General features: G+C 47.8%; 1 long non-coding RNA gene and 1 pseudogene across 1 annotated transcript; one reads left to right on the plus strand and one right to left on the minus strand.

Moving 5' to 3' along the window:
• Positions 1 to 13148: 13148 nt before the first annotated feature.
• Positions 13149 to 22433, plus strand: LOC123991280 (annotated as a pseudogene).
• Positions 13603 to 16849, minus strand: LOC123991281. The gene is made up of 3 exons (XR_006830774.1): positions 16542 to 16849; positions 14164 to 14222; positions 13603 to 13728 (listed from the first exon to the last, which is right to left on the minus strand). It is a non-coding gene; the product is annotated as an uncharacterized LOC123991281 (long non-coding RNA).
• Positions 22434 to 22625: the final 192 nt, after the last annotated feature.

Consider the following 22625-nt stretch of genomic DNA (forward strand, 5'->3'; position numbering starts at 1 on the left):
AAAACTGTAACCGATTGCATTACCAGCAAAAATATAATCAGATTACATATACTTTCTGTTTTCTCAATGACATTCGATTTTGCATTAAAAAAAGCGCAAGTTTAAGTTTATTCCACCTGAGCGAGTCTGACCACAAGTCAGAGACCACTATATGATGACACCCCAAATGCTTTTGATGGATCCTTTGGTTAATTGGTTAATCCAAAAGTTATATGACTGATTCCAATTTTGTGCAGGTAAAGGTGTGTGTGTTGCGGGGGATTCATAAACATGCGCTGAATACAACAGGTGAAACACTTACTTACAAGCCCTTAACCAAAGATGCCATTTTAAGAAAAATACCCCAAAAAATAAAAATAAAAGTAACAAATAATTAGCAGCAGTAAAATAACAATAGTGAGACTATATACAGGGGTACTGGTACAGAGTCAATGTGCATGGGCACTGGTTAGTTGGGGTAATATGTACATGTAGGTAGAGTTATTAAAGTGACTATGCATAGATACTAAACAGAGTAGCAGCAGCATAAAAGGGGGTGGGGTGCAAATAGTCTGGGTAGCCATTTGATTAGATGTTCAGGAGTCTAATGGCTTGGGGGTAGAAGCTGTTGAGAAGCCTCTTGGACCTAGACTTGGCGCTCCGGTACCACTTGGCATACGGTAGCAGAGAGAATCAATCAATCAATCAAATGAATTTATAAAGCCCTTTATACATCCGCCGATGTCACAAAGTGCTATACAGAAACCCAGCCTAAAACCCCAAACTGTCACATGGGATGACGCTGGCGAGACGAAGCAGGTACGGGGAGTCAAACATTTAGTATAGAACGGACATGGAACGAGACAGGAACAGCATCAGCAAACGAGTAACACAGAAGAAAAAAAACAATTAATGCAGCAGCAGGGAACAGAGCAGGGGAACTGACAAATATAGGGGTGGTAATAAACAGGTGATGAGTGAGTCCAGGGGAGTTCAATACCGCTGATGCGTGTGACGAGGGAAGGCAGGTGTGCATAATAGATGGCAGGAGTGCGTGATGCAGGGCAGCCTGGCGCCCTCAAGTGCCAGGCGGGGGAAGAGCGGGAGCAGACGTGACACTACCCCCCCTCTAGAGGTGCCACCCGGCATCCCACCTGGGCGAACCGGCCGAGACATGGGCGCTGGGCAAGCCGGTTGGGGCATAGAAGTCCAACGAACCGGCAGGAGCATGGGAACCTGGCGAGCCGACTAGAGGGATATCTTCAAACCACCGGTTTACTACCCTGAGACAAGGCTGAGCATAGCCCATGAAGATCTTCCCCACGGCACGAACCTGAGGGGGCGCCAACACAGTCAGGAAGATCACGTCACTGACTCAACCCATTTAAGTGACGCCTTCACACGTCTGGGCCAGACTACACTCAATTATAGGACCTACTGAAGAGATGAGTCTTCAATAAAGACTTAAAGGTTGAGACAGAGTCTGTGTCTCTCACATGGATAGGCAGACCATTCCATAAAAATGGAGCTCTATGGAAGAAAGCCCTGCCTCCAGCTGTTTGCTTAGAAATTCTAGGGACAGTAAGGAGGCCTGCGTCTTGTGACCGTAGCGTACTTGTAGGTATGTATGGCAGGACCAAATCGGAGAGATAGGGAAAAGCAAGCCCATGTTATTCTTTATAGGTTAGCAGTAAAACCTTGATATCAGCCCTAGCCTTAACAGGAAACCAGTGTAGGGAGGCTAGCACTGGAATAATATGATCACATTGTTTGGCTCTAGTCAAGATTCTAGTAGCAGTGTTTAGCATTAACTGAAGTTTATTTAGTGCTTTATCCGGTTAGCCGGAAAGTAAATCATTGCAGTAGTCTAATCTAGAAATGACAAAAGCATGGTTTAACTTTCTTGTATCATTTTAGGACAGAAAGTTTCTGATTTTTGCAATATTACATAAATGGAAAAAAAGCTGTCCTTGAAACAGTCTTGATATGTTAGTCAAAAGAGAGATCAGGGTCTAGAGTAACAACGAGGTTCTTCACAGTCTATTTGAGATGACTGTACAACCATCAAGATTAATTGTCAGATCCAACAGAAGATATCTTTGTTTCTTTGGACCTAGAACAAACATCTCTGTTTTGTCCGAGTTTAAAAGTAAAACATTTGCCGCCATCCACTTCCTTATGTCTGAAACACAGGCTTCCAGGAAGGGCAATTTTGGGGCTTCACCATGTTTCATCGAAATGTACAGCTGTGTGTCATCCGCATAGCAGTGAAAGATAACATTACATTTCTGAATGACATCACCAAGAGGTAAAATATATAGTGAAAACAATAGTGGTCCTAAAACAGGACCTTGAGGAACACCAACATTTACTGTTGATTTGTCAGAGGACAAACAGCCGCAGAGACAAACTGGTATCTTTCAGGCAGATAAGATCTAAACCAGGACAGAACTTGTCTGTGTGGACCAATTTGGGTTTCCATTCTCTCCTAAATTATTATGTGATTGATTGTGTCAAAAGCAGCACTAAGGCCTAGAAGCACGAGGACATATGCAGAGCCTTGGTCTGACGCCATTAAAAGGCAATTTACCACCTTCATAAGTGCAGTCTCAGTGCTATGATGTGGTCTAAAACCAGAATGAAGTGTTTCATATACATTGTTTGTCTTCAGGAAGGCAGTGAGTTGCTGCGCAACAGCTTTTTCTAACAGTTATGAGAGGAATGGGAGATTCAATATAGGCCAATAGTATTTTTATATTTTCTGTGTCAAGGTTTGGCTTTTTCAAGAGAGGCTTTATTACTACCACTTTTAGTGAGTTTGGTACACAGCCGGTGGATAGAGAGCCGTTTATTATGTTCAACATAGGAGGACCAAGCATAGGAAGCAGCTCTTTCAGTAGTTTAGTTGGAATAAGGTCCAGTATGCAGCTTGAAGGTTTAGAGGCGATGACTATTTTCATCAATGTGTCAAGAGATATAATATTAAAAAACTTGAGTGTCTCCCTTGATCCTAGATCCTGGCAGTGTTATGCAGTCTCAGGACAACCGAGCTTTGGAAAAATATGCCGATTAAAAGAGGACCCCATCATTTGCTTTCTTTTTTTACATTTTAAAATTTAAAATTTAAATTTTACCCCTTTTTCTCCCCAATTTCGTGGTATCCAATTGTTGTAGTAGCTACTGTCTTGTCTCATCGCTACAACTCCCGTATGGGCTCGGGAGAGACGAAGGTTGAAAGTCATGCGTCCTCCGATACACAACCCAACCAAGCCGCACTGCTTCTTAACACAGCATGCATCCAACCCGGAAGCCAGCCGCACCAATGCGCTGGAGAAAACACCATGCACCCCGCCACCTTGGTTAGCGCACACTGCACATTGCTTTCTAATGATCATAATCTTCAGAGGTACATGAATTCATCACTGCTTAAGTGAAAGCCATCCTCTCTTGGGGATTTTCTGTATACCAGGGAGCTAGTTTCTTATGACAAATGTTTTTTGTTTTTAGGGGTGTGACTGCATCTAGGGTATTACGCAAGGTCATATTTATTTCCCCAGTTAGGTGGTTAACCGATTTTTGTACTCTGACATCCTTGGGTAGGTGGAGGGAGTCTGGAAGGGCATCTACAGTAGGAATCTTTGGGTTATCTGAGAATTTATAGCACAGCTTTTGATGATCCTTGGTTGGGGTCTAATCAGATTGTTTGTTGTGATTGCAAACATAATAAAATGGTGGTCCAATAGTCCAGGATCATAAGGGAAAACATTAAGATCCACAATATTTATTCCATGAGACAAAACTAGGTCCAGAGTATGAGTGTGGCAGTGACTAGGTCCGGAGACATATTGGACAAAACCGACTGAGTCGATGATGGCTCCGAAAGCCTTTTGAAGTGGGTCTGTGGACTTTTCTATGTGAATATTAAAGTCACCAAAAAATGTGAATTTTATCCGTCATGACTCCAAGGTCAGATAGGAATTCAGGGAACTCCGTGAGAAACACTGTATATGGCCTAGGAGGCCTGTAAACAGTAGCTATAAAAAGTGATTGAGTAGGCTGCATAGAGTTCATCTGTCACGATGTGGTTGGGGTATATAACGTGGCTCTCTCACTCTCTCTCTCCCATCACATGTTTTATGACTTTACGACAGGTCATAAGTTCCTGGCAGAGACTCTCTCCCCCTGTTCATGCAGAAAGAGAGGGGAAATAAACATATGGAACAAAGAGCTTCTCTTTGTTCAACTCCTAATCCCCAAAATTGGAGTATTAAACAATATTTATTATTTTGAGAATGTGGGAATGGTCCGTGGTTATTTAAAGAATAATCCTGTCGAAGTTGTTTTATTTTGTGACATCAGGAAGGAGGGTAGCACAGAATAACGGTAGCTTTGGAAGTGTACATTTATCAGTTAGTAGTTTTCTATCTGAATGTTGTGTAAAATACATGATTGAATATGGAACTATTTGTGAGAAGATGTAATGTTATGTTGACCTTCTAAACGAGATACTTGTTTAGTTATAAAGTTTCAACTAGTCAGTGGCCACGCCCACATGAGACCAGACATTGCATCAGGCGTCATGGATTGCCCCTTCTTCCACAGAGTATAAAGCACACTTCATACAAAATATAGATTAAGTCAGAGAACGCCACCTTGGAATAGCTACAATTCTATAGACCATTAGACCATACAGTTCTAGTTTTGGCTACATGGCTGGAAATGGTTCAACTCTGAGACTATTGATCACTACAGAATAAGAGCAAATCTTAGACGTATAATTACCTGTCTGCAGCTAGAAATGACGTGAATCTAGTATGAGAATACTGACAACCGTGGAAGCATCTACAGTCGTATGAAAACTTTTGGGCATCCCTGACAATTTCCATGATTTCCATTTGTAAATAATTGGGTGTTTGAATCAGCAATTTCATTTTGATCTATCAAATAACTGATGGACACAGTAATATTTCAGTAGTGAAATGAGGTTTATTGGATTAACAGAAAATGTGCAATATGCATCAAAACAAAATTAGACAGGTGCAGAAATTTGGGCACCCCAATAGAAAAATCACATCAATATTTAGAGCCTCCTTTTTTTAGAGCCTCCTTTTGCTAAAATAACAGCCTCTAGATGCTTCCCATAGCCTTGAATGAGTGTCTGGATTCTGGATGAAGGTATTTTGGACCATTCCTCCTTCCAAAACATCTCCAGTTCAGTTAGAGTTAGGGACTGGGATGGCCATTCCACAACATTGTACTTGTTCCTCTGCATAAATGCCCAGGTAGAAATTGAGCAGTGTTTTGGGTCATTGTCTTGTTGAAATATCCAGCCCTGGCGTAACTTCAACTTTGTGACTGATTCTTCAACATTATTCCCAAGAATCTGCTGATATTGAGTGGAATCCATGCGACCCTCAACTTTAACAAGATTCCCAGTACCGACACTGGCCACACAGCCCCACAGCATGATGGAACCCCCACCAAATTTTACTGTGGGTAGCAAGTGTTTTTCTTGGAACGCTGTGTTTTATATCTTTATGTTTGAAGCCTGAAATGTGGCAAAAGGTCGCAAAATTCAAGGGGGCCGAATACTTTCGCAAGGCACTGTAGCGATTAAATAAATCACTTACCTTTGAAGATCTTCCTCTGTTTGCAATCCCAAGGATCCCAGCTACAACATGAATGGTCCCAAAAACGATGTTTAGTTGGCGCCATTGATTTCAGTAATCCACTTGTTCAACATGCAGACAACGGAGTCTAAAAAGCTACCGGTAAACTTTGTCCAAACAAGTCAAACGACATGTCTATTTAATCCTCAGGTAGTCTAAAATGTAAATAAACTATAATATTTCAAACGGAAAGTACTATGTTCAATAGGAAAGGTGTCACGTTCTGACCTTAGTTCTTTTGTTTTCTCTTTGTTTTAGTATGGTCAGAGCGTGAGTTGGGTGGGTTGTCTATGTTAGTTTTTCTATGATTTGCTATTTCTGTGTTTGGCCTGGTATGGTTCTCAATCAGAGGCAGCTGTCAATCATTGTCCCTGATTGAGAACCACATTTAGGTAGCCTGTTTTCTATTGTGTTTCGTGGGTGATTGATTTCTGTTGTGTGTCTGCACCAGCCAGAACTGTTTTCGGTCATTTCTCTTTGGTATTTTTGTTATTTCAATGTTCATTTTAATAAATATGGACACATTCTGCACCTTGGTCCTCTTCTTTCTTCCACCAACATCGGCCATTACAAAAGGAAAATTCCTAAGCTTGCGCTGAAAGACTGATTTGCTCTAGGTGGTCCTATCACAAAAACTCCAAATACTTGTTCGTTTTTCAAAAATGAAGCCTGAAACTTTGAATAAAGACTGTTGACATCTAGTGGAAGCCAGATGAATTGAAATTTGGGTGACAGATATATAGAAGCAATAGGTTTCCATAATAAGAGCCTAGTAGCTGAAAATCAAATGTCTGGTCAGATTTTCGCCTGCCAAATCAATTCTGTTATAGTCTCAGACATTATTTTAACAGTTTTAGAAACTTCAGAGTGTTTTATATCCAATGTTACCAAATATATGCTTATCCTGGCTTCCGGGCCAGAGTAACAGACAGTGTACTTTGGGCACGTCAGTCAGGCAGAAATTCAGGAAACTAGACCTTAGCCCTAACAAGTTTTAAAAGAGCCTTTGGTTGTGGATAGTGTAGTCTATGGTGTTGCCGGGGAACAGCACCCTCTTCCAAGAATTAGGAGGTGAAGATCTCCCGCACACGGGTTGCCTCACTTGTTACATTGTTGGACCCCATCCTTGAAACATCCAGCAGAGCAGCAGACTACTCCTCTGGCACACGGCGGTGAGCTGCAGATCCTCTCCTGGTCCTCGTGTCCATCCTCATGAAGTTATGCAGGACATAGTTACCCTTTACTAGCCTGAATTCCTCCAGGAGGCAGTCCCAGATGGCCATGGTCACCCAACCTTGCAGTGCCCTATACGGTAACTGTAGGCAATCCGTTTGAAAGAATAATGTAATTATTAGACGTTTACACCAGGTAATTGTGGATTACTAATCCCTATATATATCCCTTATAACAAATCATGATAACATTGGATTGATAGATGCATGTGCATGTGTAGCATGTGACAATAACAGGACCAGATCAAGGATAGCATCACAAATGAATACATATATAAATACCACTTCAAGCTTCATGATTAGTTGATCGTTTGAATCAGCTGTGCAGTACTAAGGCAAAAACATGCACCCCTTTGAGTCCCCAGGACCAGGACTGAGAACCACTGCTCTTCATTGGGACCTCTTCATATGTAGACAGACTTTAATAGCTCTCTTTATCTGAGGACAGAAAACCTCACAAGAAACCTCACAGACTTTCTTATATTCAAATTACACTGCACTGAATATTATGTTACTATTATATCCATCCTCACTTCTAGGGCCTACACAAAAGTACCTGCCCTATCCAGAATAGCCTACTCTCTCACTTTGGCAGTTGGGGCTGCTAAACATGATCCTTTCACCTTCCTCCATGGCTGTTAGCTAGCTACCTACAAATGCATTTGGAGTTTGTTATTTACGGTGATAAATACATCAAGATAGCTAGCTAATATGAAGTTAGGTAGCTGGTGATATTTAATTCACTTAGCCAGCTATCTATACAGTATGTAAAGTTGTCTAGATAGCTAGCTAGCCAAGTATCTAGCTCATTTGAGTTAGCCGACACTGTGGCTAGTTAGCTAATAATATATATATTTGTTTTTTACATTTTCAAAATGTATTTATATACTTGAATAGGTTCTCCCAGCGATGTGGACAATTGGAAACAGGGCAGAATTACAGCCCATATTACTATTGAAATATTTGCCCATTTAATAACCAGACCTTCCTACAAACTTGCTATGCTGAATTCTTGACGCACAATCGAATATGCTGTCATATGCGTCCAGCACGCCCACAAGCGAGTCACAATGGGCACAATGGGTCTAAGCAGCACGCGGCAATTTACTGCTTGCTTGCTAGAGAACATGCCCCGTAATTGCTCACACAAAAAAGCTAAGTTTGTAGAATTTGTTTCAGGTGGATGATGGTAGTTATTTGGTAGTTATTTAATTACATTTAACAGGCAGGATATAACACCACCCACTTTGCCAAAGCAACAGCCCACACACCACTAGAGAGATATCTTCAACCACCAACTTAATATCCTGAGACAAGGCCGAATATAGCCCACAAAGATCTCCCTCACTGCACAAACCTGAGGGGGGGCGCCAACATGGACAGGAAGATCACGTCAGGGACTCAACCCACTCAAGTGACGCACCCCTCCTAGGAACGGCATGGAAGAGGACCAGTAAGCCAGTGACTTAGCCCCCGTAACAGGGTTAGAGGCAGAGAATTCCAGTGGAGAAAGAACCCTATTACGGGGGCTGAGTCACTGAATTACTGGTCCTCTTCCATGCCGTCCCTCGGAGGGGTACATCACTTGAGTGGGTTGAGTCACTGACGTGATCTTCCTGTCTGGGTTGCCTCCCCCTCTTGGGTTGTGTCGTGGCGGAGATCTTTGTGGACTATACTCGGCCTTGTCTCAGGATGGTAAATTGGTGGTTGAAGATATCCCTCTATTGGTGTGGGGGCTGTGCTTTTGCAAAGTGGGTGGGTTTATATCCTGCCTGTCTGGCCCTGTCCGGGGGTATCATTGGATGGGGCCACAGTGTCACCTGACCCCTCCTGTCTCAGCCTGCAGTATTTATTCTGTTGGGGGGCTAGGGTCAGTCTGTTGTATCTGGAGTATTTCTCCTGTCTTATCCGGTGTCCTGTGTGAATTTAAGTATGCTCTCTCTAATTCTCTCTTTCTCTCTCTCGGAGGACCTGAGCCCTAGGACCATGCCTCAGGACTACCTGGCATGATGACTCCTTGTTGTCCCCAGTCCACCTGGCCGTGCTGCTGCTCCAGTTTCAACTGTTCTGCCTGTGATTACTATTATTTGACCGTGCTGGTCATCTATGAACATTTGAACATCTTGGCCATGTTCTGTTATAATCTCCACCCGGCACAGGCAGAAGAGGACTGGCCACCCCTCAAAGCCTGGTTCCTCTCTAGGTTTCTTCCTAGGTGCTGGCCTTTCTAGGGAGTCTTTCCTAGCCACTGTGCTTCTACACCTGCATTGCTTGCAGTTTGGGGTTTTAGGCTGGGTTTCTGTACAGCACTTTGATATATCAGCTGATGTAAGAAGGGCTATATAAATAAATTTGACATACAGTTGAATAAAACGCTCATCGTAAATAAGGATATTTAGCACCCCAACAACCGCTCATTCGGATTTAAAATCACATTTCATCTTCTCACAAATAGTTTAATATTTAATCATATACGTTTTACAACATTAGATGTAAACCTGACAACTGGGACATATACATGTTTAGAGTTACTGATTTTGACATGATTGTTCTTTAAGTACTTCCCACCGTTTTCTCACATTATTTAGGTTAGAAATATTGTTTTAATGTCTAACCTTTTGATGTTACAGTATTGCAACATCTCTCTCTGTGGTAATAACATTTTTAACTTCCATTTCTGCAGAGTGGGAGAGAGAGTTCCTGCAAGGTATTTACGACCCTGTTGTTAAGTCATAAAACTCTGGTGGGAGGGAGGGTCTGTCTATCTGTCAGCTCTGTGCTGAGCTGATCTGGCGCCTATGATCCTCACCCAAGAGGGAAAGTCATGACAATACAATACCCCATAATGACAAAGCGAAAATAGTTTTTTTGAAAATGTTGCAAGCATGGGTTAGACCACTGAGCTACAGCCTAGTCTTCAAATCTGAGACCAGCACCACCTTGGTCTTCCCATTCACCACAGGACTGGATCAGCCCACTGAGATTATTATTTCAAAAATGACATGAGAAAATGTTGTACATATATAATATAATCATGTTGATAGATCATATCATGTTGTTATGTAGTGCAGAGATGGGAAACTTTGGTGGAGGTGGGGGCCAACAAAAATCAGAACGGATCATGATGGGCTGCAGTGGCTCGCAGGGCTGCGTGTAACTCATTTCCTGCAACTCTACAAATTTTGCCATACGGTGGAGAGAAATGTTTGTAGTTTTTAAAACGATATCGGAGTGAGAGTGACTAACAAAATCAATGGGGGCCTCCCGGTCGGTAGTTTGACCATGATTACTACAAGTTTAGATAGCTAGCAACTGTACTAATTTACTAATCTAAAAATATTTAGCTGACATGGGCTAATTGACGTACTGTCAGTGACTGACATAACAAGAGAAAAGCTGCTGATGCAAAACCACATAAAAAATGTCACCTTGTGTATTGCACTATTCTAACTCAACTGAGTTCCCCCCCCAAATAAATGGAAATGGAATCACGGCCTACAAAAGGGGTGGGTGATGTTATAGGGTGAACTACAACACACAAACACACCGTTTGTTTGAGTGGTTATCTCATGCTCTAGTTCCCCAGAGAGGTTAATATTCTGAGAGGTTTAATCTCTGATTACCTAATCACTTAATGAGACTAATCACTGACTAACTAACCATAGAACATCCACTGAGGTTAGAGGTTAGCCTCGCTATGACCTGCTGGATAACTCTCTCTGACCTGTGTGTGTATCCGTGTCTCTGACCAGGGCTGACCAGATGGTAAGAGCTAGAAGGAAGGCCGGTAGGCCCATAGACCAACCACTTAGCCAGTTTATGGTAAGTAAGCATTTAAATGTTAGTCTACAGCTTCTGTTTACAAAGCATGTGACAAATGCATTTGATTCGACACACACAGTCGCCTACAATCTCTCTGTCTACAGTGTTATCCAGTCATAGCCAGATGACAGAGGAGGGTGTGGCTTCAGGGTTAAGATCTTAATCCAGAGGTGAAACAGAATGACCTGGTAGTGGCCTCAGCCTGGCTCTTCACCAAGAGAATGATCAGGACCTGACTCTTCAACTGGAGAATAATCAGGACCTGGCTCTTCACCTGGAGAATGATGAGGACCTGACTCTTCAACTAGAGAATGATCAGGACCTGACTCTTCAACTAGAGAATGATCAGGACCTGACTCTTCAACTAGAGAATGATCAGGACCTGACTCTTCACCTGGAGAATGATCAGGACCCGACTCTTCACCTTGAGAATGATCAGGACCTGACCCTTCAACTGGAGAATGATGAGGACCTGACTCCCCACCTAGAGAATGATCAGGACCTGACTCTTCACCTGGAGGATGAGGACCTGGCTCCACACATGGAGAATGATCAGGACCTGACTCTTCAACTTTAGAATTATCAGGACCTGACTCTTCAACTGGAGAATAATCAGGACCTGACTCTTCAACTGGAGAATGATCAGGACCTGACTCTTCACCTAGAGAATGATCAGGACCTGACTCTTCACCTAGAGAATGATCAGGACCTGACTCTTCACCTAGAGAATGATCAGGACCTGACTCTTCACCTAGAGAATGATCAGGACCTGACTCTTCACCTAGAGAATGATCAGGACCTGACTCTTCAACTGGAGAATGATCAGGACCTGGCTCCCCACCTGGAGAATGATCAGGACCTGACTCTTCACCTGGAGAATGATGAGGACCTGACTCTTCACCTAGAGAATGATCAGGACCTGACTCTCCTTTGGAGAATGATCAGGACCTGGCTCCACACATGGAGAATGATCAGGACCTGACAATTCAACTGGAGAATGATCAGGACCTGGCTCCCCACCTGGAGAATGATCAGGACCTGACTCTTCACCTGGAGAATGATCAGGACCTGACTCTTCACCTGGAGAATGATCAGGACCTGACTCTTCACCTGGAGAATGATCAGGACCTGACTCTTCACCTAGAGAATGATCAGGACCTGGCTCCCCACCTGGAGAATGATCAGGACCTGGCTCCACACATGGAGAATGATCAGGACCTGACTCCCCACCTGGAGAATGATCAGGACTTGACTCTTCAACTGGAGAATGATCTTGTCCTAGCTCCTCACCTGGAGAATGATCAGGACCTGGCTCCCCACCTGGAGAATCAAGGTCCTCTGGAGAGTAGCTCTTCAGGAGGAATGCTGTCTGACCCTGCCCTAAACTTGTTGGTCTAAGACTCCATAGACCAACCCCTTACCCAGTCCATGGTCCAAATCATCGAATGAACAGAAGGCCACTGCATTGGCCCCTGAACTAAACCACCTCAACTGGTATTAGCCTACACAATTGAAGTTCAAATAGATGGGAAACTTTGAACCAGGCAGCAATGGGACATACAATAAGTATTCATAAGTATACATTACAAATGTGTAAGTATACATGCCCTGCAGCCGGGACCATTATAAAAGATTCTCAGAGGTAACCAGGGAAATGGGCAGGGTTGGACAACTTCTGATTTATTGCTTTTGATGCCTCTGCCCTGTACTCTGCCTTTAAATTATATGTATTTAAAGCCCATACTGTACATTTAATGCTGTAGTCAGTAAATAGTGGCTATAAGCAGGGACAGTTAGTGTTACCACAGCTCTGATGCTATTAATAACCCTGCTCATGTGGAACTCCATAGGGAGATGCTCCTGTCAGAACACAGCTGCCCCACAGAGAGCACTCCAGCCTGGGCTGGCCAGCGACAACCAGGTCCTCACATGTATGGGAGAGTTGCGATTGATGGAATTGAGTACATAGAGGCAGATAGTATGAGAGAGGGATGGAGAGAATAGAGAATAGAGCATAAAGTTGAGGCAAGGAAGGAGAGATGGAGAAAGACTGATTAGGAGGTACATGGTGACTCATTGGAAACAGAGGAGAATAATAGTAAGTGTCATGTCTCGAGCCTTCTCTTTCCCCTCTTGCAGTACAAGTCAATAATGCTTTATTAGCACTAAATATTACCAAAGACAAAAAAAGTATAGGATCCAGTAGGAATAAAGAAATACGGTTAGAATGACTATTATATACTGATGTACTTCGTCTCTCTCCTTCCATCGATCCTTCTCCTCTGTGTTGGCAGTGTGTTTGTGTTTTGTTGGCAGTGAGCGTGTTGCTCTACTCAAGAGTTTTATTGGTTCACCCAGATACCCACACACCTAGTCACCTCAACATCTCTCTCTCTGCTCTGGTCAGTTAGCTCTTCCCTCCCCTGCTCCCTCCCTCCCTCCGCTCTCTGTATTACTAGGAGCTCCCATTCTTTCCTCTCTCAGACAAACCTCCCTCTAGTATCTCCCTCCTTCTTGGTTGTAAGGATGTTACTCTGGCAACTCCTCGGTTTGGTGGGCTCCCTCATGCTCTGCAAAGGTAAGATTAATATTTACATGATCAAAGTGTGTGTGTGGGTGTTGAGCTAGTTCTGTGAGGTCTGCCTGTTCTGACCCTATCACCCCTCTATCCCACAGTTTACAGAGAGAGAAAAGTGTTGTTTTCTGTCTCGCATCTGTTAGCACAGTGTTTCTCCAACCTCTCCCCCGGGACTTCCAGCCGTTCCATGTGTTTCATCTATTCCACAGCTAGCACACCTGATTCAACTTGTCAACTAATCATCAAGCCCTTGACTAGGTGAACCAGAGCTGAAAAAGCTAAAAACAATTAATAATAATAATTAAACACGGCACACTGCTGCTCATGTTGCCCGGTGATTTTATTATAAGAATGTTTTTGACACGTAGGTCTTCATCAGGCATCCGTATCCCAGGTTGGGGTGGAAGGTCCTATATATATATATATGGGCAGTACTCAGTGACACTTCCTGAAACAGGAGGTACAAATATATAACATAAGTGCACAATATCAACATTGTGCACAATATTAACATTCATCAAAATATATGACCATACACCAGGAATGTGATCAATATTTACAGTAAAATATATATATATATTTACAGTAAAATATATACACACCTAGAATATTCAATTTGGGTGAAAAAGTACACGAATCATTTGGACATTTTGGAACTATAAAAATGAGTTTAAGTCGAATTAAGGCCAAGAAGAGACTGTGGAGGCCAAGAGGAGGCAGTGTGTTCAGCCTGTGGATCCAGAAAGATTCCCTTTGAAGAAGTTTCCTCTCCATCTTCCTCCCCTCCGTGACATCTTGACCATTTCTATTCCAATGTGTCTCAGAGAACTAACAGGATGTCCAGCTTGTTCAAAATGAACAGCAACAGGGTTTTTTGTCTCACCTGTCCTTATATGCGGCGGTGCTCACTGATCCGCGTCTTAATGCTTCTACAGCTTTTCCCTGTGTAAGACAGACCACAGGGACATTTCAACATGTAAACAACATTGGTGGGCATGCAGGTGATCAGGCCTTTGATCTTAAATCTTAGTCCTGTGCGGGGGTGGTGAAATGAGTCACATTTCTACGTGAAACTGCATTGGGCACATTGGCCACATTTGGAATTAGTTCAGAGCTACAACAAATTTGTTAAAACAACGGGGGTCGCTGAGGAGTTTTGAGAACCACGGTGTTAGCAGACTCCAGGTTTCAGACGTCATTCTACACTCTCTCCAGAACTGACTCAAATAACTGACATGTATGTGCCTCCTCTTCCCCAACTATCCCTGAGTGGAGAAATTCGAGTGTGCAGTGTGTGTGTGTACTTCTGTGAGGTCACGGGTCATGAATTGAGGACAGGAAGATTGTTGAGAAAGGGGATTGGGGCCACAGAGGAAGATAGAAAGCTGTGACAGGATGAGCTGCTTTTTTATAGCACCGTGATCCAATTGAGAGTAACAGCAGAGGACAATCTGCTAATTAGAGAGCATGGATCACCACTAAAGCCGCTAGCATGACACTGGGAGCTAGCCTACATGCTAACACCAATAACCAATGTGGTTTGAATGTTAACATGCTACATGCTAATGCTACCGAATCATGACACTCAATGCTACATGGTAAAACTGATGATGCTGTCTTGTGGTTAATGCTACATGGTAAAAGGCTAAAGCCCCTAGCGCCATACAGTCAACGCCTGGCTGCAGTCAAGGAGGGACACTACAGTATCACAAAGCAAAACAAACCACAGAGCAGGATAATTTTCCAGAGCAAGGTTCAGACCGGCACCTTTAACCGTTCACCTGTGACAAAGAACAGTGGCTAGGGGAGGGGGAGAAAGTGAGACAGAATGGTAGGGGTGAATAGCAATGTAAAGAGGTCAGAGTTAGGCCAGTGCTTATCTATCTTTTATAAATGCAAATCTTCGGTATTCACTGCCTTCATTCACCAGCTGTCTGCTCATGTTTAAATGCATAAGGAAAGAAGAATGCATTGGGGTTCACAGTAAGATCAGAGAATGACCTGATGCTGACCTAGCAGGGTATCAATGAGCACATGTACACATCCTCCCCTTCTCTCCCCAGGCCAGAAGAATGGTGTAGGTGAACTGTGTGATGACTTTACAGACCTGGACTTCCATGAGTGCTTCCTTGGGACCACCCTGAATGTTAAGCTGCTGCTCTACACCAAGTAGGTTAGAGTGTGTGTGTGAACATGAATGTGTGTGTCTGCGGTTCGGTTAAAAAGTAAAAATGACGCATTTTCCACATAAAAGTATTCCCCTCCTTCCACTAGGTCTAACCTGCGCTGCGGCAGAGAGGTGAACCACCACCACCTGTCCTACCAGCCACTCTTCAACTTCTCCCTGCCCACGGCCTTCGTCATCCATGGCTACCGGCCCACTGGGGCCCCTCCTGTCTGGGTGGATCACATCGTCCAGCTGCTGTCTGAGCAGGAGGACATGAACATCCTGGTGGTGGACTGGAACAGAGGAGCTGCTAACCTTAACTACTTCACTGCTGTGGCCAACACCCGACAGGCTGCCAATAACCTCACCGGCTTCATACTCAGCATGCAGGTGTGTGTGTGTGTGTGGTGGGAGTGGGATATTGCTCGTTTTCTGTGACTCATTGATCAGTTGTTCTATGAGTCTTGTGTCAATGTTGCTAATTGTTCACTGTGTGTGTTTAGGAGGAGGGAGCGCCTCTGAGTTCAATCCACCTGATCGGGGTGAGTCTAGGAGCTCACCTAGCTGGGTTTGTAGGAGCAAACCTGAAGGGCAAGATTGGCCGCATTACAGGTAGGAGAGAGACTGTTTGTGACTGAAAAGCTACTATTTGATTGATTGACTTCATTTATTGATGCATTAATGAATGTATTAATTGATTCATTGTTGTCCAGGTCTGGACCCAGCAGGGCCCATGTTCACTGGAGCAACTGCTGAGGAGAGACTAGACCCTTCAGATGCCATGTTTGTAGACGTACTACACACTGACATGAACTGCAAGTACTGACATGCTGTGTGTTTTGTGTGGGGGGCGAGGGATTCTCTAGGTGTTTTTGTGATGAGTGTAATTTCATGTCCTGTATTATCTGTAACTTTGGGATCTTCCTATTTTTTTCACGTAGCGTTTGGTCTCAGAGGTCAACATGGCCATATTGACTACTATGCCAACGGAGGATCTGACCAGCCAGGCTGCCCCAAGACCATCTTCTCAGGTGAGACTAACACACACACACACACACACACACACACACACAATAACTCTTGTTATAACTCACAGCTTTTCTCTTTCGTAGGGAAGTCGTATTTTGTGTGTGACCACCAGCGCTCTGTGTTCCTGTACCTGTGTGCTCTCAACCGGACCTGCAGCCTCACAGGCTACCCTTGCTCCTCCTACAGCGACTTCCTGGATGGGCGGTGTCTGCAGTGTGAAGCCTTTAAGCCCGCCCCTGTCCCATGCTAGGTGAAAGGACAACCTTCCAACTAAACCCAAAATCTCACTCAATCTGTAAACATGGGAAAATGTGTTTGTCATCAAATCTTCTATCAAGTAGTTTGATTGCCATACCAACCATCCTAAATGATGTATCCATGGTTACCCCGCAGGTTACGACATCAGCAGGTGGAGGGATACTCTGTTGCGATTGGGTCAGACCAAGGCCTATTTCACCACCACTGCCACATTACCTTATCAAAGTAAGTCCCACACCCCTTACTATCAATCAGTGATTAACATACATAATGCTTCTATAGCAGTGATTTCTCAAATATGAATTGTGTGTGTATAACACAGTGTGTGTCCTGTGTGTGTAGAGACCAGCTACAGGGTGGACATGGTGACATGGAACCAGTACCTGCGCTGGGGAGTCGTCATCCTCAGACTACACAGTGGCAGGAACTTCAGTGAGGCACGCATAGACCGGTAAGTCTCACACACACAGATACACATGACAGTAAGACCTCTTAACTCTCTATCCCACTTACCCTCTCCATTCCTCTCCTCCACAGTAAGCGGTTCAAGTTTGAGCAGTACACCTCCACCCGTCTGTTGGTCCAGTTTGATGAGGACCTGCAGCCCGTCCAGAAGATATCCCTCCGCATCGCAAGCGGCAATATGATAGGCCCTCGCTACAAAATCAGACTACTCCACATTCGCCTCACCCCCCTGGAGCAACCCGACAGGTGAGACCCCCCCACACACACTTTTCCCTTCCTCCTCTCTCCCCAGTCATCCTCCCTCCCCCCCGCCTCTCCCCAGTCATCCTCCCTCCCTCCCTCCCCTCTCCCCAGTCATCCTCCCTCCCTCCCTCCCCTCTTCCCAGTCATCCTCCCTCCCTCCCTCCTCTCTCCCCAGTCATCCTCCCTCCCTCCCTCCCTCCCTCCTCTCTCCCCAGTCATCCTCCCTCCCTCCCTCTCTCCCCAGTCATCCTCCCTCCCCCCCCTCTCCCCAGTCATCCTCCCTCCCTCCCTCCCCTCTCCCCAGTCATCCTCCCTCCCTCCCTCACCTCTTCCCAGTCATCCTCCTCCCTCCCTCCTCTCTCCCCAGTCATCCTCCCTCCCTCCCTCCCTCCTCTCTCCCCAGTCATCCTCCCTCCCTCCCTCTCTCCCCAGTCATCCTCCCTCCCTCCTCTCTCCCCAGTCATCCTCCCTCCCTCCTCTCTCCCCAGTCATCCTCCCTCCCTCCCTCCTCTCTCCCCAGTCATCCTCCCTCCCTCCTCTCTCCCCAGTCATCCTCCCTCCCTCCCTCCTCTCTCCACAGTCATCCTCCCTCCCGCCTCTCTCCCCAGTCATCCTCCCTCCCTCCTCTCTCCCCAGTCATCCTCCCTCCCACCTCTCACCAGTCATCCTCCCTCCCTCCTCTCTCCCCAGTCATCCTCCCTCCCACCTCTCCCCAGTCATCCTCCCTCCCACCTCTCCCCAGTCATCCTCCCTCCTCTCTCCCCAGTCATCCTCCCTCCTCCTCTCCCCAGTCATCCTCCCTCCCTCCTCTCTCCCCAGTCATCCTCCCTCCCTCCTCTCTTCCCAGTCATCCTCCCTCCCTCCTCTCTTCCCAGTCATCCTCCCTCCCGCCTCTCACCAGCCATCCTCCCTCCCTCCTCTCACCAGTCATCCTCCCTCCCTCCTCTCTCCCCAGTCATCCTCCCTCCCTCCTCTCTCCCCAGTCATCCTCCCTCCCTCCTCTCTCCCCAGTCATCCTCCCTCCCTCCTCTCTCCCCAGTCATCCTCCCTCCCGCTTCTCCCCAGTCATCCTCCCTCCCTCCTCTCTCCCCAGTCATCCTCCCTCCCTCCTCTCTCCCCAGTCATCCTCCCTCCCTCCTCTCTCCCCAGTCATCCTCCCTCCCTCCTCTCTCCCCAGTTATCCTCCCTCCCTCCTCTCTCCCCAGTCATCCTCCCTCCCTCCGCTCTTCCCAGTCATCCTCCCTCCCGCCTCTCACCAGTCATCCTCCCTCCCTCCTCTCACCAGTCATCCTCCCTCCCTCCTCTCACCAGTCATCCTCCCTCCCTCCTCTCACCAGTCATCCTCCCTCCCTCCTCTCTTCCCAGTCATCCTCCCTCCCGCCTCTCTCCCCAGTCATCCTCCCTCCCGCCTCTCTCCCCAGTCATCCTCCCTCCCGCCTCTCTCCCCAGTCATCCTCCCTCCCGCCTCTCTCCCCAGTCATCCTCCCTCCCGCCTCTCTCCCCAGTCATCCTCCCTCCCTCCTCTCTTCCCAGTCATCCTCCCTCCCGCTTCTCCCCAGTCATCCTCCCTCCCACCTCTCACCAGTCATCCTCCCTCCCTCCTCTCTCCCCAGTCATCCTCCCTCCCTCCTTCTTTTAGTCATCCTCCCTCCCACCTCTCACCAGTCATCCTCCCTCCCTCCTCTCTCCCCAGTCATCCTCCCTCCCTCCTCTCTCCCCAGTCATCCTCCCTCCCTCCCTCATCCCTCCCTCCCTCCTCTCTCCCCAGTCATCCTCCCTCCCTCCTCTCTCCCCAGTCATCCTCCCTCCCTCCTCTCTCCCCAGTCATCCTCCCTCCCTCCTCTCTCCCCAGTCATCCTCCCTCCCTCCTCTCTCCCCAGTCATCCTCCCTCCCTCCTCTCTCCCCAGTCATCCTCCCTCCCGCCTCTCTCCCCAGTCATCCTCCCTCCCGCCTCTCTCCCCAGTCATCCTCCCCCCACCTCTCCCCAGTCATCCTCCCTCCCCAGTCATCCTCCCCCCACCTCTCCCCAGTCATCCTCCCTCCCACCTCTCCCCAGTCATCCTCCCTCCCACCTCTTCCCAGTCATCCTCCCTCCCTCCTCTCTTCCCAGTCATCCTCCCTCCCGCCTCTCACCAGCCATCCTCCCTCCCTCCTCTCACCAGTCATCCTCCCTCCCTCCTCTCTCCCCAGTCATCCTCCCTCCCTCCTCTCTCCCCAGTCATCCTCCCTCCCTCCTCTCTCCCCAGTCATCCTCCCTCCCTCCTCTCTCCCCAGTCATCCTCCCTCCCTCCTCTCTCCCCAGTCATCCTCCCTCCCGCTTCTCCCCAGTCATCCTCCCTCCCTCCTCTCTCCCCAGTCATCCTCCCTCCCTCCTCTCTCCCCAGTCATCCTCCCTCCCTCCTCTCTCCCCAGTCATCCTCCCTCCCTCCTCTCTCCCCAGTTATCCTCCCTCCCTCCTCTCTCCCCAGTCATCCTCCCTCCCTCCGCTCTTCCCAGTCATCCTCCCTCCCCCGCCTCTCACCAGTCATCCTCCCTCCCTCCTCTCACCAGTCATCCTCCCTCCCTCCTCTCACCAGTCATCCTCCCTCCCTCCTCTCCCCAGTCATCCTCCCTCCCTCCTCTCCCCAGTCATCCTCCCTCCCGCCTCTCTCCCCAGTCATCCTCCCTCCCGCCTCTCTCCCCAGTCATCCTCCCTCCCGCCTCTCTCCCCAGTCATCCTCCCTCCCGCCTCTCTCCCCAGTCATCCTCCCTCCCTCCTCTCTTCCCAGTCATCCTCCCTCCCGCCTCTCCCCAGTCATCCTCCCTCCCACCTCTCACCAGTCATCCTCCCTCCCTCCTCTCTCCCCAGTCATCCTCCCTCCCGCTTCTCCCCAGTCATCCTCCCTCCCACCTCTCACCAGTCATCCTCCCTCCCTCCTCTCTCCCCAGTCATCCTCCCTCCCTCCTCTCTCCCCAGTCATCCTCCCTCCCTCCCTCATCCCTCCCTCCTCTCTCCCCAGTCATCCTCCCTCCCTCCTCTCTCCCCAGTCATCCTCCCTCCCTCCTCTCTCCCCAGTCATCCTCCCTCCCGCCTCTCTCCCCAGTCATCTCCCTCCCGCCTCTCTCCCCAGTCATCCTCCCCCCACCTCTCCCCAGTCATCCTCCCTCCCCAGTCATCCTCCCCCCACCTCTCCCCAGTCATCCTCCCTCCCACCTCTCCCCAGTCATCCTCCCTCCCACCTCTCCCCAGTCATCCTCCCTCCCACCTCTCCCCAGTCATCCTCCCTCCCACCTCTCCCCCCAGTCATCCTCCCTCCCGCCTCTCCCCAGTCATCCTCCCTCCCGCCTCTCCCCAGTCATCCTCCCTCCCGCCTCTCCCCAGTCATCCTCCCTCCCGCCTCTCCCCAGTCATCCTCCCTCCCGCCTCTACCCAGTCATCCTCCCTCCCTCCTCTCTCCCCAGTCATCCTCCCTCCCGCCTCTCCCCAGTCATCCTCCCTCCCGCCTCTCCCCAGTCATCCTCCCTCCCCCGCCTCTCCCCAGTCATCCTCCCTCCCGCCTCTCCCCAGTCATCCTCCCTCCCGCCTCTTCCCAGTCATCCTCCCTCCCACCTCTCCCCAGTCATCCTCCCTCCCTCCTCTCTCCCCAGTCATCCTCCCTCCCTCCTCTCTCCCCAGTCATCCTCCCTCCCACCTCTCCCCAGTCATCCTCCCTCCCGCCTCTTCCCAGTCATCCTCCCTCCCACCTCTCCCCAGTCATCCTCCCTCCCTCCTCTCTCCCCAGTCATCCTCCCTCCCTCCTCCCTCCTCCCCAGTCATCCTCCCTCCCACCTCTCCCCAGTCATCCTCCCTCCCTCCTCTCTCCCCAGTCATCCTCCCTCCCACCTCTCCCCAGTCATCCTCCCTCCTCTCTCCCCAGTCATCCTCCCTCCCCTCTCCCCAGTCATCCTCCCTCCCTCCCCTCTCCCCAGTCATCCTCCCTCCCTCCCCTCTCCCCAGTCATCCTCCCTCCCTCCCCTCTCCCCAGTCATCCTCCCTCCCTCCTCTCTCCCCAGTCATCCTCCCTCCCACCTCTCCCCAGTCATCCTCCAACTATACCTTTCTTTTACCCCTCCAGCCCGCTGATGTGTCGCTATGACATCATCATGGAGGAGAATATTGAGGTGGCGTTCCGCCCGCTGCCCTGCGACCCTCGCCTCTGAGCCATCACCGGAGACCGCTCCCCTCACATACACACAGGGTCTCCCCAGTCACACACGCAGAACCAAAAGGGGCAGAAAGTTGACCGTGTTCACCCTCACACTGCCCGTCTAGCCAAGCTGCGGGATCACAGACTTTGGCATACCAGGGGTGTCAAACTCATTCCATGGGGGGGCCTACTGTCTGCTGTTTAGGTCTTGAATTCTTACAAAATCAGTGACCTTAATTCAAGGGAGCAGCGAATACCCGCAGACACTCGGCCCTCCATGGAACAAGTTTGACACGTCATAGAAGGTGAAGACTAGGTGGAGCCATCACCATGTTTCTGACTGCTCTCCAGTTCTTTCAGATGATTACAGAGGGCCTTCCGATTGATCTTTGGGAGGACAACAGAACACTGGTGGACCATACAGACATTAAGTCATTAATAATGATGCTGCTCAGTGGGATTTATCTTATCATGAGGGTTTTTTGGACTGCTCTCGCTCTCTGCCTTATGAAGAATGGTCATGTTGCTATGACATTTCTGTATTTTAATGCAGACAGAGGGCATTCATAACCTGCTATAGCCAGTCATAAGCTCTTCTAACTTCAGTGTAGCTCCTGGTTTGTGTGGGAGTCAGTATCTTGTCCATTTGTATTGCAACTCTGACATAACTGAGCAGCTGAAAAGAAAGACTTGAAATAATGGAAATGGATTAAAAAGTCAAGATGTTTTTATTGTGTAAAAGTCTATGGTACTGTGGTGTAAAGACATTTTTTATGGACTTTGTATTTCTACCTACATTTGAAATAAATGCTGTGTTCGTTTCACTGTGATCGTCTGACTGGATTCTTTGCCAGATCCCATATCACCTCTGCTTGCTCTTGTGGGGTTAAAGGTTATAAGGCCTGCCTGTGTTCCTGCTAAGCACTATCCCAACTTGATATCCACCTGTAGAGCTGGGCATCCTCTTCCCCAGTCAGCTCTGGTTAGTCCAGCGGGGCATCAATCCACCGGTCAGT

This window comes from Oncorhynchus gorbuscha, linkage group LG12 (genome assembly GCF_021184085.1).
Source record: "Oncorhynchus gorbuscha isolate QuinsamMale2020 ecotype Even-year linkage group LG12, OgorEven_v1.0, whole genome shotgun sequence".
NCBI lineage: Eukaryota > Metazoa > Chordata > Actinopteri > Salmoniformes > Salmonidae > Oncorhynchus > Oncorhynchus gorbuscha.